General features: G+C 44.3%; 1 protein-coding gene across 10 annotated transcripts in view; it reads left to right on the forward strand.

Annotated features, from left to right (window-relative positions):
• Positions 1-18,140, forward strand: part of TANC1 (tetratricopeptide repeat, ankyrin repeat and coiled-coil containing 1) — a 241,797-nt gene that overhangs the window by 49,612 nt on the left and 174,045 nt on the right. For 9 of the 10 annotated variants that reach the window (XM_043487584.1, XM_043487575.1, XM_043487574.1 and 6 more), the window contains one exon: positions 7,847-7,956. The gene's annotated coding sequence lies outside the window, so the exon portion shown is untranslated. Of the gene's footprint in view, positions 1-5,700; positions 6,135-7,846; positions 7,957-18,140 lie in introns of those variants that run through there. The other variant, XM_043487576.1, reaches the window with a different exon arrangement.

The raw sequence follows: 18,140 nt of genomic DNA on the forward strand, positions 1-18,140 counted from the left end.
ACTGGTCACTCACAGCAGCTATGTCATTGAGGAAATGTTGACACTGCTTTTGGTTTTTAAATGACTGTGTGTTTTTCCTTCCCAGGACTGAAAAAATTGCAAGGTTGGAATTTTCAGGATTGTTAACAAGATCAAAAAGCAAAGATACAAAGCCAAGAGGGAAAAGTCTTTCTACAAAATAGTGGTAGAAAGCAGAAAATGGTAGAATTCTGTAGAAAATGATAGGTGTTGCAAAAATAAGCTTTGACCAGAAAATGAAGGTTGCTGTTTTTCAAGTTATTTTGAAGTGAAAGACACTTTAGCCAGCCAGTTTTTAATGTCTGATTTTTTTTAAGGCTGTGGATAAAAATGTACTTATAAACTTAGCTTTGGTAAAGAGATATTAGAAGATGATTTGATTTCTAACAGAATAATTATCTGGTTATTCTCAGATTTTATATTCAGTAGCTGGCTTTCTCTGTGGCTCAGCTAGTAAAGAACCTGCCCGTCAATGCAGGAGACACAAGAGACCGGGGTTTGATCCCTGGTTCAGAAAAGATCCCCTTGAGAGGGAAATGGCAATCCCCTCCAGTATTCTTGCCTGGAAAATTCCATGGACAGAGCAGCCTGGTGGGCTGCAATCCGTGGGGTTGCAAAGAGCTGGACACGCTTGCACATTCAGTAGCCATGGGTGTTGGCTTTGAAGTGGTTTATAAGAAGTCCTCTGAATTCAGCACCCACAGTGTGGGGGTGTTGAATGCTCAAGGAAGAGGTATATCCCACATTTTCTCTTGCTTTGTTGATGTTTTTGTTGCTGAGGTTTTCATTTCGAATGTGTTAAGATTCAGATAGGTTAAGTAGCTGCAGCCCAGTGGGTTCAGGTTAGACCTCCAGTACCCTGGAAGATGATCAAGTACCACGCAGCATCTCAGTGCCCAGGGACCTACAGATTATCCAGCGAGGGTCTCAGGCTGTTACCAGAACTGAACAAGAGGGTGACCCAGACCTGTGGAATGCAGGAGAGAGAAGTCCAGTTGTTGGGCACAGCAAGGTCAGGGTTAGTGAAGCAGCAAGAACAACTTGGCTCAAGCTGTTTGAATCTCTGTTCTAGAAATTCCTGCAGGATGGAGCCAGGGAGGGGAGGGTGGGGGCATGGGTCAAGAGGCTTCAGCTGCGGGGAAGGAAGGATGGGCTGTGGAAGCTGGAAGCACAGGCCTGGCCTGGAAGGCTTGCACAGCTCAGACGTGATGAGATAAGGTTTCGGTACCCGGTGACTCATGGTAGTCTGCTTGTAAATGGACAGGTCTTGGAGTGTAAGTGGCATATTAAACAATGAACTTGAAACAATACAGAGTTACTTTTGTGAATCTGGAAAAAGAGTTTCTAACTCAGTTTACAGAAAAAAAAAAAAATCCTTGAGCCAAGTGTAAATGATAACCTTATGATTATAGAACTACCAGTTAGATTCATTACTCTTTACTAAAGCAAATTGTTACTTGAATGCTGCTACTTATCAAGATATGAATATGAAATTATCCAACAATTAGTTCTGAATAGATGTAGCATTGAAGCCACTGGAGGTTAGCTTTCCTTTAGGTCAAGGATAAACTCACCCTAACCTTTGCAGATTCAGATGGGCACATGCAATTTGGTCCAGAATTTATGCCTGGGCTCTAAATGGCAACCCACTCCAGTATTCTTGCCTGAAGAATCCCATCGACAGAGGGATTACACAGACAGCTGGCTACAGTCCATAGGGCTGCACAAAGTTGGACACAACTGAAGTGACTTAGCACTCTGTCTCATATAGACTAGATTGGAAGATAAATTGAGGCTTGTCTCACTGATCACAGGATCCTAAGGTAAACCTGTGTTTTAAAAAATGCTATCAGAAAGCATGAAAATCAATACCTTTAAAGACTATCGAAATCTTTAGGCTACTTTAAAACACTTTCATTTAAATACCTCCTTCCTTAAGATCAGCTGGCTGCAGGGCTTCTGGATAGGGTTAGTAGATATCAGCTGTGAGATGCAGAGATGAGGGGGCATGGTGTTCATACAAAGGTGCAACCCCTCTGCTCAAGGAAGTTTATGATCCTGTGAGCAGCTTTACTCACAAATAGCATAAGAAAAGATAGATGCAAAGCGATGAGCATGTGGCAGGTGTGGGCCTAGCCAGAAGAAAGGTTCCCATCAGAACGGCAACGCTGAGGGTTGTGTGCTTGCCTTTGAAAGTCTGTCTGGGTGGTCACTGGTTTGGGATAAACATCGGGACATTGCATTGCAGTAGGACACAGTGCCTATTGCTGTTTCTGAGAACACTTGGTTCTTGGCCCCTGAGGTCACTCACTATGGGCATCTTCCCTCCTGAATGTAGTGACTGGAGACACCATCCTCCCAGAAGGAAATAATCTTTACTTAGTGCCTGGGGTGATCTCTCAGAGTCTCTACTGGTGCGGTATTCAAATGCTTTGTTTAGGTGTTCTTGGACTCTTTGGGGGAACTGAAAGCCTATTTAAACTATAACTGCCTGTAATCATTTCTGAGGACTGTTCGTTGTGCCTTGATCTAGCAGTCACCCTCCACTTTCTTAATTTATGGTGACCGGGGAAAACAAATATTTCCCTCCTGTTAGTATTTTATCTAAAAAAGGAGTAAACCTAGCTCTCAGGGAGAGCCTGGGAAATGAGGAGAAATTGGGAAGTTCTCTTCTGAATTGTACATGAATTTAGTTAGTGATTTTGGCAGCTTCAAAGACTAAATAGATCTTCTTGGTTTCTAGCTGTTGGCCAGAGAAGGTTGCTGGCTTATTTTTTTCACCCCTCCTCACTCTTTCCCCAGTAGCATGTTAATTTTTCTCCCACCCTTGCCTGAAACAATTCATTTTGGAAAGGAGAGATCAGCAAGTTTTCTCAGGGAGAACAGAAGAAGGTGAATGGAGGAAAACCTGGGGCTGAAGCAGGAGCTTGGTCTGTTAGTCAACCACTGCTCTGGAAGCCCAAGATATACTGTGCCCTATGGAAGTCTCAGAGGGATGTTGTGGGCCCTGCCTTCAAGAAGCTTGAGGTTTAGTTGAGAGAGGAGGAGACCTAACAGATCGGAACTCCGCAGTTGAAAGTGCTAGAGAAGTTTTGCATCTGATGTGAGTTCAGAGAAGCGTGACAAGAGTCAGGAGCTTTGAGCCAGCAGTGCTGGGGTCCAAGAGGTATTTGAATGAAAGGCCATGTAGTGTATTTTGAGGAGACCAGATACCTTGAGAGACCAAGAAGGAGGGTGAATTAATGAAAGCCCAGGTAGGAAGTGGCAGAGGTTATGGAGGGATTTAGCAGCACATCTGATAAATCCATTTCCAAGGAGGAGTTGGCGAGAATTTATGATGGGTTCACAGGCTGTTGTGTCTGTATGGTTGATTAAAATACAGACTTGTGAGCTGTATTCCAGGTATTTTGATTGCTTTTTTATACTGTCTGGGGTGTCCAGAAATGACCCAGGTGTATTTGGTACAGATGGCCTCCACCATAATTTACTTTGGGCATCACTGGTAAAGGATGGATAAAGTAAAACTGATTAATTCCTCCATGAGAGACTGAAACTGGGAAGGAGGTACCGAGCTGAACAGCCTGCTTTTTGTCCCTGTGTTACAGGACAGGTAGAAAGCAGATAGCCCTGTGAACTAAGGAACATGGAAGTGAGGATAGAATTAGCTCTCAGCTGGAGACAGTGTTCTGGCAGTCCTCACCCTTTCTAGGTACCCAGCTTCTCTCTCTTATCCACACGCTGTCACATCTGAGAACATCATGATGGTAATTGAAATCAGGTTTGGAGTCAGCTCTCATATAAGCCTAGGAAAGCTTTGTTCTTTGGGCATTGTAACTCCAGACAGTTAGCCTGTAATGAGGGTGTGCTTTGTCAGATTTAGTGAGCAAGAAAATATGGGTTATCAGTTTAAAAAACCTGTTAGTACTATTACTAGAAGAACCAAGAGAAATCACAGGGATAAATATAGTTCTTCACATCTGAAAACCATTGTTATAATAATCACTTCTCTCATAGCAAACACTTGACACCAGGATGTTCTTTACAGATGAGCTTTGAATTGTTCTTTTTTATCAACACCATGACGAGGGCCATCCAGGGCTAAGTTAGGGAATGACCTGGTCTTTCCCCACCCCTGACCTTTCTTACCGGAGTGTACACCCCCAGGCCCCACCTTGCATCCACCCTAGTGATCAGCCCCTGCAGTGTTCTTCACTCCCGCTTCCTTCGGCTCTCCACCTGTCAATTTGTGTTTCTCCTCCCACTCCCTTTAATTTGGGTGTAAATATTTGCTGCTCCCCAACCACCGAGACAGAAAAAAAAAACACCCTAAGGATGGGTTAGTGCAGAGGTTCCAAGTCCTGGCTCTGCATTAGAATCAGCTGGTCCGCTTTAAAAAGTAACCACAAAAAAAAAAAAAGTAACCACATTTGGGTCCCTAGAGGTTCTGTTCTAAACCTTTTGGGCATCAGAATTTTTAAAGCTCCTCAGGAGATTCTGATGGGTGGTGAAGGATCTAAATCGCGTCAGTGGACAGTTTTAACGGAACTAGTAGTAAACCTGTGTTAAGGAAAATGGAAACTGCAAGATTTGAAATGGAAGCAAGTCGTTTTATATAATGCCTGTTGCAGCTCAGGTCCCAGATGCATGCTGAGTCCCCAGAGTTTTCCTCCTTCGTATTTTCTTGCCTTTGTTTAAGCCTGCTTTCTATTAAGCACCAGCATTCAAAATGAAGCAAAACAAACACAAGAGCTTTCTTTCACTGGCTTCAGGATTTCTGTGGTGGTGTTTTCCGTTGTGTTGTGTGAGCTCTCAGGAACAGTGGGGTGTGACCTGGTGAAGGCTGTGGCCTTCATCTTGCTGGTCACCCTCTCTGGGCCTCACACTCTGAGGAGCAGTGTTCAGTGCAGCGGGACCCAGTGTCACTGGAGGACTTGGATTGTTACACGGGATCGCTGGCCACACACTTTGGATGGCGAACATTCCCTCATCTTTGTTTTGTGGTCTGAGGATGCCTGGTGCTAGGTTTTGGGAAGGATGCTTAAGAGAAAAAAAAGCTTATTTCTGTTGGATAAACAACTTTAAAGTCTCTCCGTTCATCTTTGAAACAGAATGAGGGCCAGGAGGTAAACCCTAATAATTCTCTTCAAAAGGCTTTTTTAGGTTTTATTTTTAGGAGCCAGTTGGAAATTAGATTCATGAAAATAAAAAGCTAGTGATTTGGCAGTTGAATGTCATCACCCACCTGGTCTCTAAACTTCCTGTATTTTAGGTTCCATAAAAATTCCTTCAATAAGTGTACTTTGTCTTCTTTTGCAGTTTACATGAGAATATTATGTAGCAAAACGCTTGTTTTTCAAAACTTGCTTGGGCCCAAATTTTGGACTGTGGGTTGAAAATGAATGGAGCCCTTGTAGTGGTCGTGCTGAGTTGCTTCAGTTGTGTCCGACTCTTTGTGACCCCACGGACTGTAGCCTGCCAGGCTCCTCTGACCATAGGATTTTCCAGGCAAGAATACTGGAGTGGGTTGCCATTTCCTTCTCCAGGGGATCTTCCTGACCCAGGGATTGAACCCACATCTCTTATGTCTCCTGCATTGGCAGGCGCTTTCTTTACCGCTAGTGCCACCTGGGAAGTTTTAGTGGAGGAATGATAAAACAAGAAAATATAAAAAAGTAAAAAGTTCCACTTTCTCCTCGTCTAACATAGATTTTAGAGGACAATTGAAAACGCGAGGTGTAGTTTCTCTTCTGAGTCCGGTGGATGCATGATCTAACTGTAGTTATAAGTAACTCCTCAAACACCACTCAGAGTTCCTCTGGTCTCCACCTCCCTTTTTCCTTTCTATAATTGCTGAATGTGGCCCTGAAAACCCTTGTAGGACCAAATGCAGAATCTAGACTCTGTGATCGCATCACCACAAATCAGGCTGTAGGGACAGTCCTTCTTGCAGAAGGTTGCCTCCCCTTTGGGACCTCTGTAATTTACAGAGCTCTCTTTGTCATCTTAAACGCAGAAAGGACAGCCCGCCCCGCACCATCACAGAAGTAGTAAATGGGTTGCTGTGGGTGGAGAAGAGGCCGGAGAGAGAGCAAGAGGGGCATCATCACCTGGTAGTGGTGAGTGCATACATGTCCGTGGTTGCTCTGGGCCGAGGGTCTGTGCGACTGGGCAGCTTGTGGGCTGTGGTGGAAATTCTTTTATACTTGTCTGGCAGTTGTGGTTGGGACCGTTGAGACGCCTGCCTCTGCTGCTGGGGCGTTTTGTGCGAGGAGGTTGGCTGAAGTCCTCGCAGCAGGTGTGAGATGGACTCCTTCCCTGGCTGCCAGACTCTCGGCAGAGAGGCAGGTGATTCCCTTACGAGTGAACCAGAGGAGGCGGCCTCGGATATTTGAGCTGTGGTTCACCAGCTGGTGCTCTGCTGCCGTGAATGCGTCAGTACTCACAGCGAGGTCAGCAGCCTAAGGAAGCAGAAACCGGGGGGCGCTCAGAAGCCTAGGCAGCTCTGGGGGCTGCTGCCCCTCACGTGAGGTGAGATTTGATGTCAGGGGACCGCCTGGACCGTGTAGGTTTCTCCTCCATGTTCTGCGTGAATGAGATCTCAGCTCTCTGAGGTGGAGGTGGGGAGCACCGGGCCTGTGCCCTGCCTCCGCCCCTGGTTTCCTCCCAAAGAAGAGCTCCCGGGCTCCATTTTCATCTCGGAAGTTCGGGTGGGTTGTGACTGGTGGGGAGGTGGTGGAGGCGTGGCATGTCATAGAGCTCCTCATCAAACAGACTGAACGGGGAAAAGAGGCCTCCGCCCCGCCTTTGCATGCACAAACCTATTACACTCCGGGGCCCTGCCAAGGTGGTTTTGTCGGCCCCAGCGTGACTACACACGAGCCATCCTCTTTGGCAGGGAAGCCCGGCAGCCTTGTTACGCGGGGAATGACTTGGGCGAGAGCCGGGTTGTCGGTGTGTTGGAGCTTGGATAGCACTCTTGAAAAAGAACATCTCCCAGGACCAGAGTAGCAGTAAGAAGAATATTTCCCAGGGAAATGGACCCTGAGTCAGTCACGGAGAACCTCTTGTTGGAAATCCTTCAAGGAACAAACATGCCTTGGCATGTGCCTCTCCTTGTGAGAACAGGGGTTTGGTGGAGGGGCCAGCTGGGGAGGAGGGGCGACGATCAAGGCAGAGGGAAGCAAGCGCTAGGACGCAGGTACCCGCAAGGGGCCTTGTGTGCAGGGGCGAGGTGCTGTGGGGGTAGGGCGGGCGTGCAGGGGGTACTTGAGCTGTGTTTGGAGGATGACTAATCTCCGGAGTGGGGGCGTTGTCTCCGGATGAGGGAACGGGGAGAGCAAAGGTGTGAGATTGGGCAGTGTGTTCGGAAACCGTGAGTCCTGTCGAGAGCCGGGACCTGTGAGGAGTGAGGCAGGAAATATGGGGAGAAAATATTCTGGAGAGCTTCAGCACCCTGAGTGCCTTAGCAAGGTTCTGGGCTCATGGTCTGAAACCTTTGACACGCTTGTGTTGGGCTGCAAACTCATTAGTATCAGCTGAAGAGAAAATCCAAGCTAGAGAAGGTAGTTTGGATGCTACAGTTCTTTGCTCAAGACAGGGCTTTCAGTGACAGCTCCTGGTCAGCCTGGGCAGAGGTTGTCAGGAGGAGGAGTGAGTTTTCTTGGTTTGCCAGCCCATCACCCTTGTTCCCCTGTTTAAAGGACATATATGCTGATGACCTTTCCTGTCCATCATGGCTTTTTCCGAAGTCCTGGTTGTAGCTGGTTTTATAAACTCTGTGCTTCTGGTGTCATAGGATGAGTGTACTGACTGGATTTTCTTTTTTCAGTTCTCTTCCCATCTTGCTGTAGTCGCCTGATCCAGAGGAACTTTCGTGGTGCCCCCCAAGGGAGACAGTTGCTCTCTGTTGCCAGCAAGTGGAGCCTGGGGTGAGGCCAGGTGAGTGAGACCCAGGAAAAAATTTGTACTTCAACAGGCCAAGTTTTCCACAATATGTTATTTTCTGAAAAATTCTGTGGCTTTTGAAGGTAAATTGGTTTTTTATTCAAAGAAATTTAAATTTTTGATATATTTTTTAAGATTGAGATGTAGCTGACATGTAGCATTAGTTTCAGGTGTACAACAGAGCGATTTAATAGATGAATATATTGTGATGTTTGTTCTTTATCATTTTTCTCTTCCCCAATTCTTGTGAAAAACTTCTGAAGTTTAATCATTAATATAAACTTCCCCATAGTTACGAGGAGACAAATAAAGGGACGTTTACACCTGCCTCACCCAGATGTCTTCCCAGGCTGCCTTTTTAGGGCCATGCCAGTTACAATAGCTTGGGTTCCCTCTCTCATCTGCTCTACATGCTGCCTTGTTAACCTGTTTGGAGTTATTCCCCTCCTAGGTTTCAGGGAGGTTTCTTGTGGCCTTAGGAACTTTAAGCACGTTGCTAAACATCTCCTGTACTGTGGTTTTCCTGTACTGCCATCTTACATGTAAATCGTGAAACAAAAGTACCTAATGCAAGGTGTTTGGTGAGACTGGAGGTTCATGATGGGTAAGATTTTTGTTCTGCTCATCTTTTCATTTGTATTTGCTGTCTCCAGTGTGTAGCATTTAGTAGGACTCAAATATTCCCTCTTTCCTTTAAGGAGAGAGAATTGACTGAGAACGGTGTCTCCAGTCCCATCCCGAGTGGTCACAGCTTGGAGGACTGTTATTCATGCTCAGATGCTCTCAGTTGAGGCTGTGGAGCAGAAGTCCCTAGGAGGCCCAGGACAGAACTGTTGACTTGGGGAATGAAGGCTCTGGCCTGGATCTCTTCTCTGTGGGTGTTGGAAACACTCTTCCCTGGGAGGCGGGGTCAGGGTTAAAGCTGCTTCCAGCCTCTGAGTGTTCTTGAAACGTCCATGTGATGTGCAGGTGTGCTGTGCCATCTGTCCAACGTGGCTTGCTCGCAGGATTTCATCTTCTGCAGTCACCTTTCCTGCCATGTCTTGCTCGTCCATGAAGAGCACAGTGGCCAGTTGCCAACCTCCCACCCGCCTCCCCCCCGCCCCGCCCTAGCTTTGGTGGATTCTGCCAAAACATAAAAGCTTCTCAACAGGAGCATGTCAGGGGAGGACACATTATAATCTCCCATGAGGTTTTAAAACTTAAGATACTAGGACTCTCCCTAGGCCTACTGAACTGGAATTTGGGAATGGAGAGAGTGTCCCTGCTGTGTATAGATCTACCTACTTATCTAGACTTCCCTGGTGGCTCAGTGATAAAGAATCCACCTGTCAATGCGGGAGATGTGGGTTTGACTCCTGGGTTGGGAAGATCCTCTGGAAGAGGAAATGGCAACCCCCTCTAGTATTCTTGCCTGGAAAATCCCATGGACAGAGGAGCCTGGTGGGCTCCCATGGGGTCGCAAGAGTTGGACACAACTTAGATTTGTTGTTGTTCAATTGCTGTCTGTGTGTGTGTGTGTGTGTGTGTGTGTGTGTGTACGCGCGCATGTGTGCGTTTTAAGCTTCTCAAGAGGTGATGGTGTATAACTTCTTGAAAAGTATTTGTATGTGGAGTAGACTTAAAAAAAACAAAAACCTCTTTCTTAGCCTGAGCAGATGTTTGGGGGAATAATTTTTGAAGTCTGCTAACTAGTTTTACCAGTTTATACTGCCAAGCCAAACAGTCCCTTGTAGTGCTATAATTTGCATCATAGAACCATTTTATAACTTTGATTTAAAATTGCCTAGGACAGTGCTTTCTACAGTTGTAAGTATACAAAGAATGAGGAAAATGATGTTGAGGAACAATCTACTAAATTTAACAAGAGCTCAGGCTTATTTAGAAATCCAGGTGGGACTCTGCTTAAATGGAATTTTACCAAAGTATGCAGGGATTTGCATATTGAAACCAAAGTCTCTCCTGACTTGTGGCAACACATTTCTCAAGGTAATGTTGAAATAGCAGTTTATATGCATTGCCCTTAGAGAGTTATTGGACAGGAAATTTATCTAGTAAGTTAGACCCTTTTTTCCCTCCTCCAGTTTTTGGGTGGTAGAGAATTAAGCTAATTTTTCTTTTCTCTCTCCCTGAGGACCAACTTCAAGGAAATAGATAGGCGCTTAATAGCAAAGATCATGTTAAATGGCTTTTGTGGTTTTTAACTGGGTCTCTTTTGCAAATTTCCCTTTCTCTGGGGGAAAAAAAACACCTTGTAATCCTATTGTTTGAGGTTTTAATATTTTGGTGGGTTTGGAGAACAGTGAGTTTCTATTTTGAAATCAAAGAATTTCACCATTTAGGCAGAGATCTTACAGATGACCTATCATCTGGTTTCCATCACCTCAACGTCACAGAAACTGCTCCTAAGGTTACAAATGGCCTCTAATAGGACTTGTGACATGACTTCTCTGTAGCTCTTGACCTACTGATCACTCCCATTCCTCGTTTGAAACTTTCTCCTTTGGGTTCCTTTGCATTTTTCCTACTTTTCTCCTTTATTTCTTCCTAGGTCCTACTGTGCCTGCCAATAAGTGTGTACATTCCCTGGGCTTGCGTCCTTGGTGGTTTGCATTCAGTCTGCTAAGCCTCTTTGGGTGGCTTCTATATTTCCATGACTTTAGCCACCACCCACATGCTAATGACCCCCAGGTCTTTCTCCAGGTTCACCCTTGTCTCAAACAATCTTTTGGACATTTCTACTTGGATGACTCATATGTACTCTTGAGATATCCAAACCAAACTCATTTTCCTCCTAATTGTTGCCTGCTTTCCACTCTCCACCTCCCCAAGTCCCCTCATCCCCATGCTTCTGTCTGCTTTTCCCACTGTGGTCATTGGCACTATTAAGTCAGAAATGTGTGACTCATCCTTCCCCCTCCCTCAGTCAGCTCTGAATTGTTATTGGCGATAAAGCCCTATCATTTTAATATCCTAAATAGAAAAAAGAAAAGCACATTCCACTGACATTTAATTGGGCTTTAGAAGTTGTAGTTGGGCTGATATAAGCAGATGGAATAACATGAGACGGTTACAACCATTTATGTAATATGTATTTCTTGCTAGGCATAGTTCTAGGTACTTGTCATGTCGTTTTTAATTCTTACAGTTACTTTGTGGTATGTCATCTCTGTTACAAATGAGGATTCTAAGATTTAGAGAGTTTAAGTTTCAGGCTCAGGATCACAGGGAAGGTAAAGCATAGTAGAGTTAGGGTTTGGGGATTTTAAACCTATGGATTGGTCTCCGTGGCTCCAAAACCTTCACCATCATGTCAGTGTGACTTGTTCTGTTCCCATGATGCCACAGATTTAGGTTTCTGTCTGGTGAGTAGGTTGGCTGTGTTCAGGGCAGGAACTGGGTTTTATTCAAAATTGTGTTGTTGCTGTTCAGTTGCTAAGTCGTGTTTGACTCTTTGTGACCCCGTGGGTGGCAGCATGCCAGGCTTCCCTATCCTTCACTATCACCTGGAGTTTGCTCAGACTTATGTCCTTTGAGTCAGTGATGCCATCCAACCATCTCATCCTGTCGCCCTCTTCTTCTGCCCTCCGTCTTTCCCAGCATTAGGGACTTTTCCAAATTTGTATATCACCATATATATATGTGTGTGTATTTTTTTTTTTTAACATGGTGATAAAGACAAGACTCTTAAATGGAAAAACCATGGTCTGTGTCTTCTGTGGCTTTATCCGGGTTCAACCCCTGATTTTTTTTATTAGCTGCATATTGGCTAGGTAGCCCGAGCTTAGGACGATGCGGTCATGCTATGCTGCTTACCCTCGAAGGGTTTTTATGGAAAGGTGCTTTAAAATTTGGTGGCACTTTTAAGGAATTCTGTTTGGAAGAATTGAAGAAATTGTGGAAGTCGATAACTGGCTAGCTCAAATGAGCCTCTCTTTTTTAGGTTATAAATAACAACATGTGAAAATATAAACTCTTCTGGACCCCTGATCATGTTGGTTGATTGATTCATGTGCTTAAAGTAGTAAAGGCAGAAAAGACCCAAGTAAAAACCTTGATAATGAGGATAGTACATGTAGATCTGATTTTTGCTATTATTAATAGTTCTAAATATAACTGTTTTGGAGTAGATGAAGATATCATCTATGAAACCTACATATTTAAGACTAGGCAGGTGAATTAAAGCAGAGTTCTAATGAGGTTTATTGTTCTGTTTAATTGATCTTGCGAGGACGGACTTGGACGCAGTCCGTATTTTGTTTCCCTATAGGTCTCTCCTTTTGCCCTGTTCCAAGGAACTGTTCTTTGTTTTCCATCATAGTTCTCCTTTTTGGTAACAAGTTTCTCCAAGGGGAGGGTCCGCTTTCGTGAAAGTTGAATGGTTTCTAAATTCCACAGAAACAATTAGTTTGATATATCCTATCTTTAGGCCCCATGCTGTGCAACAGAGGCTGTTTTTATGCATCATTTAATCTTGGGATCCAGGGTTCAGGGTACCAATAGTGAGGGTCTAGTGTTCTTTCCTCCAAGGAGTGCTATGTTGAGAAGGAACATGTGGGATCAATTGAGAGAGTAGCATTGAAATATATACATTGATATATGTAAAATAGATACAAGCGAAAATTGGCTGTATGATGCAGGGAGCTCAAATCCAGTGCTCTGTGACAACCTAGAGGGGTGGGATGGACCTTGCGGTGGGAGGGAGGCTCACTCGGGAGGGGACATACGTAAACCTGTGGCTGATTCATGTTGATATATGGCAGAAACCAACACAATATTGTAAAGCAATTATCCTCCAGTTAAAAATAAAAACCTTTTTAAAAAGAGGGAAGGTGTGGCTTGGGGCAGGCTGTGAAGTTTCTCTGAGCCTCAATTTCTTTATCTGTCAGAGAGCACAATTACAGTTCCAACCTCCTCCTCGTTGTGAGGACTAAACCAGATTCTTCACAGTGAAAAACATAACCGTGCTTACTATGGGGTGCATTTGTGTTCCCACCTTGGCTGTTATTTTTATGGTGGTCTGTTGGATTTGTGGAGTAAAGGCCTTTTGTTTGTTACAGATTTACAGTATTGATGAGAAGAGATAATTGCAAAAAAAGTCATAACCCAAGTCTGAGTTGGAGATGGATGGCTTTGTGGTTTCCAGTGAATTATCAGTACATTGAAATATGGGCTTTATTAGGTTTCTGAGGAGGCAGAAGGGAGTCAGCTTGGGAAGTTGGATTACATAAAGACAAGGGACAGATATTTATTATTTTATATCCAGCTCTGTTGCAGACTCATATTTTTCTGTGGCAGAAAGATGTTTTAGTAAGACCATGACAACTTATAACATCTGTGCAACATCTTCATTTTATCTAAAACAGTTTCGCATTCACTATCTTTAATTCAGAGTCATTCAAGAAAAGTGTTCCTGTTTTCCACTGGGTTCTAAAGAGGCTGTTTTTCCTTAAAGAAGGCATTGGGACCACACATTTATATTTAGAAAATAATTTGGTAGCTGTGTTCATGTACTGTGTCTAAGGAACCTTTTCAGTTTGGAAACTGTAGTTTCTGCAACTCATTTCCCTGTGCCCACCCCCCACCCCAACTTGAAAGGAGCATGATCTCTTGTGTATATGTATGTGTGGTTTCCATGCCACTTCACAATACTGATTTTGTTCCTTAGGTCTGAGATATGTTTCATACTGTCTGTATGTGTTGAGAGGTGGTGACAGAATCTATGATCAAAGGCTTCCCTGCGGAGTTAAGGGCTTTAATTGAACCTTTCAGTGAGTTTTAGAGAAAAAAAATCTGATGTTCATATATGGCATGTCACATAATTTCAAGTGTGCTTGAACTTCATAGGTTTGATTAAAGTTTTATCTGACTTCTAAAAATAATGTTTGTAATCTCCACGCATAGGAATTATCCTGTAATTCAGAGCTTAGTTAACGTATCTTTTGCTGTTGGGTTGGGTTTGCATGCCTCCAGTTTAGCTCAGAGCTCCCATCCCAGATCTTCTGGAATCTATACAGGGCTTGCATCTTTCTGGGAAGTTTGGCTGCTGCCACAGCTGAAACAGTGAGCCAGATTTAGGTAATTGTAATAGTTTAGAAAAAGTATTACACTTTTGCAGCTGTTGTTTGTAGGTCCTAACCATGAAAACAAAAACCGTCTCAGTTACCCAGGATCCATGAGAAACTGGCAGGGGCCCAATGTGAGTCCGTGTATTTTGGACTCTGAATGATATTTATCTTCTTAGGGCATCCCCCATGAAGGCATGCATCTGGCAAGTGGCCTGGTTGTATGAAGCAGTGGGGGCAGAAGAGGCCAAGCCTTGGATACCAGTCTCACGTGGAAGCCTGATCCAATTCATGGGAAGGCTGTACTTATTAGACCTTAAAGGATAAGAAGAGAATTCAAGAAAATAAAACAAATATGAAACACACTTGCCTCTAATATTCACCCTGACTTTCATGCTTTGGTATATTGTCGCACACTAAATTTCCATAGGTAGCTACTGTTAGTAATTTGATGGTGATGGACTTTCTTGTTAAATAGAACTTTTACAGACTACTCTGAAAACTAACCATGGAACTTGGCATGTAATTGTTAGGGGTGATGTCTATGTGGAGTTCCCAATCCTGCTAATGTGTGCCAATCAGTAAATTACCGTTTAATTTCCTGTATTTCAGTGGTTCCAGGAGTCGGATAAAAGTGAGCTACTGTTTTCTCTAGAAACTCCTGGGCTATTCGCAGAGCTTTTGGCAAGTCAGAATAATTGTTCTGTTGGGTCCGACCCTGATTCTCTGGGTAAGGGTCCCAAACTCTTAGTTAGGGTCATTGGATGCACTGCAGAGGGTCTCTGAACTTTGGTGGGTGGAGAAAAATGCAAATTTTAATTTTTGCTGTACTGTAGCCAAAATGTAGTTTTTCCTTCAATCATGAAAGGGAGAATAAACTATGGAATAACAGTAGCACCTTTGGCTTTGGCACATAGAAAGTATAGACTTTTGTATCACGTTGAGGGAGGTAGTTTAAGCTATCATTTATGCCTGTCACCACTCGGGAAGCTACAGTAGCTCTTAGACCTGCTGCTGTGTAATGTTATGTATGTGTAAAGAAGCACACATTACTATTATCACAGATTTGCTTTTTAAATATTTTGATGTCTGCTTCAGTATAATTGATTTTCTCTGTAATTGCATTTTCTGTGTCAAAATCACTCAGAAACATTCTGATTAGAGGGTCTAGATTGCTGAGGCAGCCCATGGCACTTAAAAGGTCACGTACTCCTGACTTGGATGGCACCCTTGTGTCTTTCTTATCTTCCTTTGAACCCAGATTTGTTAACTTTTTTTTTTTTTTAATGGTCTCTACATGTTTGGCTTTTGTTTCCTGGCATGAGTTGTCTTTGAATTTTTTCATCTGGAACTCTGGTATTCCCCCATTTGGGGGCTGTCGGAGTGGATTAAAAAGTAAAGCCAATGCCCATTCCCACACGGGGCTTCCCTGGTGGCTCAGTGGTAAATAATCCAGCTGCAGTGCAAGAAATGCACGTTTGATCCCTGACGTTGGGAGGATCCCTGGAGGAGGGCATGGCGACTCCAGTATTCTCGCCTGGAGAATCCCATGGACAGACGACCCTGATGGGCTCCAGTCCATAGGGTCACAAAGAGTCAGTCCCGACTGAAGCGGCTGAGCGCACAACTGTGTGACCTTTCTCATAGGCCCTGTGGCAGTCACAGTTTGAGACTGTGTACTGCAACCAATATAGAAAGGACTGATGCTGAAGCTGAAGCTCCAATACTTCGGCCACCTGATGTGAAGAACTGACTCACTGGAAAAACCCTGATGCTGGGAAAGATTGAAGGCAGGAGGAGAAGGGGTCGACAGAGGATGAGATGGCTGGATGGCATCACTGATGCGATGGACGTGAGTTTGAGTAGGTTCTGGGAGTTGGTGATGGACAGGGAAGCCTGGAGTGCTGCAGTCCGTGGTGTCGCAAAGAGTCGGACACGACTGAGTGACTGAACTGAACTGAATTGCAACCAAATGTTTATGGCCCAGAATGGTTTTCCTTACAAATTTCAGATAAGAGCCCCATGATCCACGTGTTGATATACTTGCCTTAGCTGTGGGAAGAGAGGATGCTTATATGATGCACAAGTGTGACACCTGTGAATTTGATTTGGCTCCCCACTGCATTAGCACTGGCATCGCCTAATTTATTTTAGAACTTTGATGTCCGAGGTTAAGACCGTGTTACATTAACTGGACTGTGTAAAACTGTCCAGAGGAGAACTTGGGCACAAGGCCATTCCTTGCCTCAGCCGATCACCTTTTAACAAGCTTCATTCAATTCATTCTAGTGAGAATGGGGATATATTTTTTGAGTTCCTCTTGAATAGCATAGTTTCTTATTTCTGGGTGTTTGGAATAGGGGAAGCATTGCCTATGTGACATAGAGGTCTCTGCCGCAAAGTATCTTCTTAATCAACAGTATGGCCCATCTCCCAGTGTTTTCCACCTGTGAGCTCATGACTTGAGTGTGCTCATTTTTTTTGCATGTATCTTGTGTGATGCCTCCAGATCATACATATCGACAACACAGTAGTTTGAAATAACTCTGATTGGGTGCCTAGCAGAACTTGAGGGAGTGGACAGTAGGTGTCTTTTTCAAGATAAGAGGTAGAGGTAGATTTTCTTTTCCAAGAAATATTTGAGGCTTGAGATGCTACAGTGAGGGTGGCAGGTGTGTGTGCGTCCAAAGATGATTTGTCCCCCCTGTTTGACAGTTTTGTCTGTTTCACCACCTCACCAGGCCCCTGGGAGCTACTCTCTCGCTTTTATTCAAAAAGGAGGCCTGGGATAGGACTACATGGTCAGGCTCTGGAGCCCAGCTGCCTGGATGGGCCCTTGTGAGCTTCACGACTCTGGGCAAGTCCCAGCTTCTCTGTGCCCCAGTAGAATGGAGATACTGATAGCACCTTCTGTAGAGGGCTGTTGTGAGGATTAAATGATTATATATATAAAGTGCTGAGAGCAGGGCCTGGAATATAATTAGTCCTAAATGTGTGTTCCTGGCTGTACATCAGAATCACCTGAGGGAGTCTGAAAAAAAAAAAAAATACATGGTTTTTGAGAACGCCCAACGTAATGAAATTAGGTCCTGGGAAGGTTATAACCTTGTTCAGAGCATCATAGCAAGCACTGACAGAAGCAGAGGAGGGATTTTGACGTCTTATATTCTGAAGCTTAAGATCTGTCTGTCATTGCCATGAGCAAAAGATCTTGGTGTAATGAATAGCTGCCTTTCATAGGGCATCTTTGAAGTTGTCTGACCTTTTTCACTTTGAGGCCAGATGCAGTGCAATTTAAAAATTTTAATTTCTTTAGATTTATAATACCAGGCTTCATTCAGCTGGCACTGATTGATTGAGTGCCTTTTAACACTTTCTGGAAAAAAATGGACTTTCTGACATGTCTTCAGGATCTCTTCTCCTTTCATACTAAAGACTTATCATCAGCCCATGCCATAGACTCCTTAGAGGAGTTCCTTTTTCATCTGTGGTGATGGTTTATCAGCTGCTGTGATTACAGTGGCCCTATGAACAAGAAATAAAGCTTCCCCTTTGCAGTGATAGCACCTAGAGGTGGAAGAGACTTGATATTACCCTGTCAAATGGGAAGGGAAGCAGTGTTCCTGTTAGACAGATGAGCCCGTGAAAGGCGAAATAACTTGCCCAAGGTCATTTAGTTAATAACGTGATGCCTCCAACCTTTACTCAGGGAGCTGTCATTGTCACACATCAAGAAGGTGGCCCATGTGAGTTGCTTTTCATAACTCTGTTGTATGATATAAGTAGAAAACTCCACAGGAGGGAGAAGGGAAAAGAGAAGATGTAATCAGAGGGCGGCCGTTAAGGAGCTAATCGCTTTTATGAGGATTGGGACTGGGGTCTCCAGTTGCTCTAAACCTCACACAGGACAGCGTCCTGTGGTCTGGTCACACCGTCCGTGGAGCTGTGTGAGAAAGGGTGGGACCACATGCAGAGACGGAGCTTCATCGCCACGCCCTAGGTGTTGCTGCACGGGCTGTGGCCTCCTGGCCACTGTGGCCTGGCATTGGCTTTTCCCCCAGCTCTCCTCGGCTGGATCCATAACAGCTATACTTTGTCATCCTCATGCAAAAG

This window comes from Cervus canadensis, chromosome 15 (assembly GCF_019320065.1).
Source record: "Cervus canadensis isolate Bull #8, Minnesota chromosome 15, ASM1932006v1, whole genome shotgun sequence".
Classification (NCBI taxonomy): Eukaryota; Metazoa; Chordata; class Mammalia; order Artiodactyla; family Cervidae; genus Cervus; species Cervus canadensis.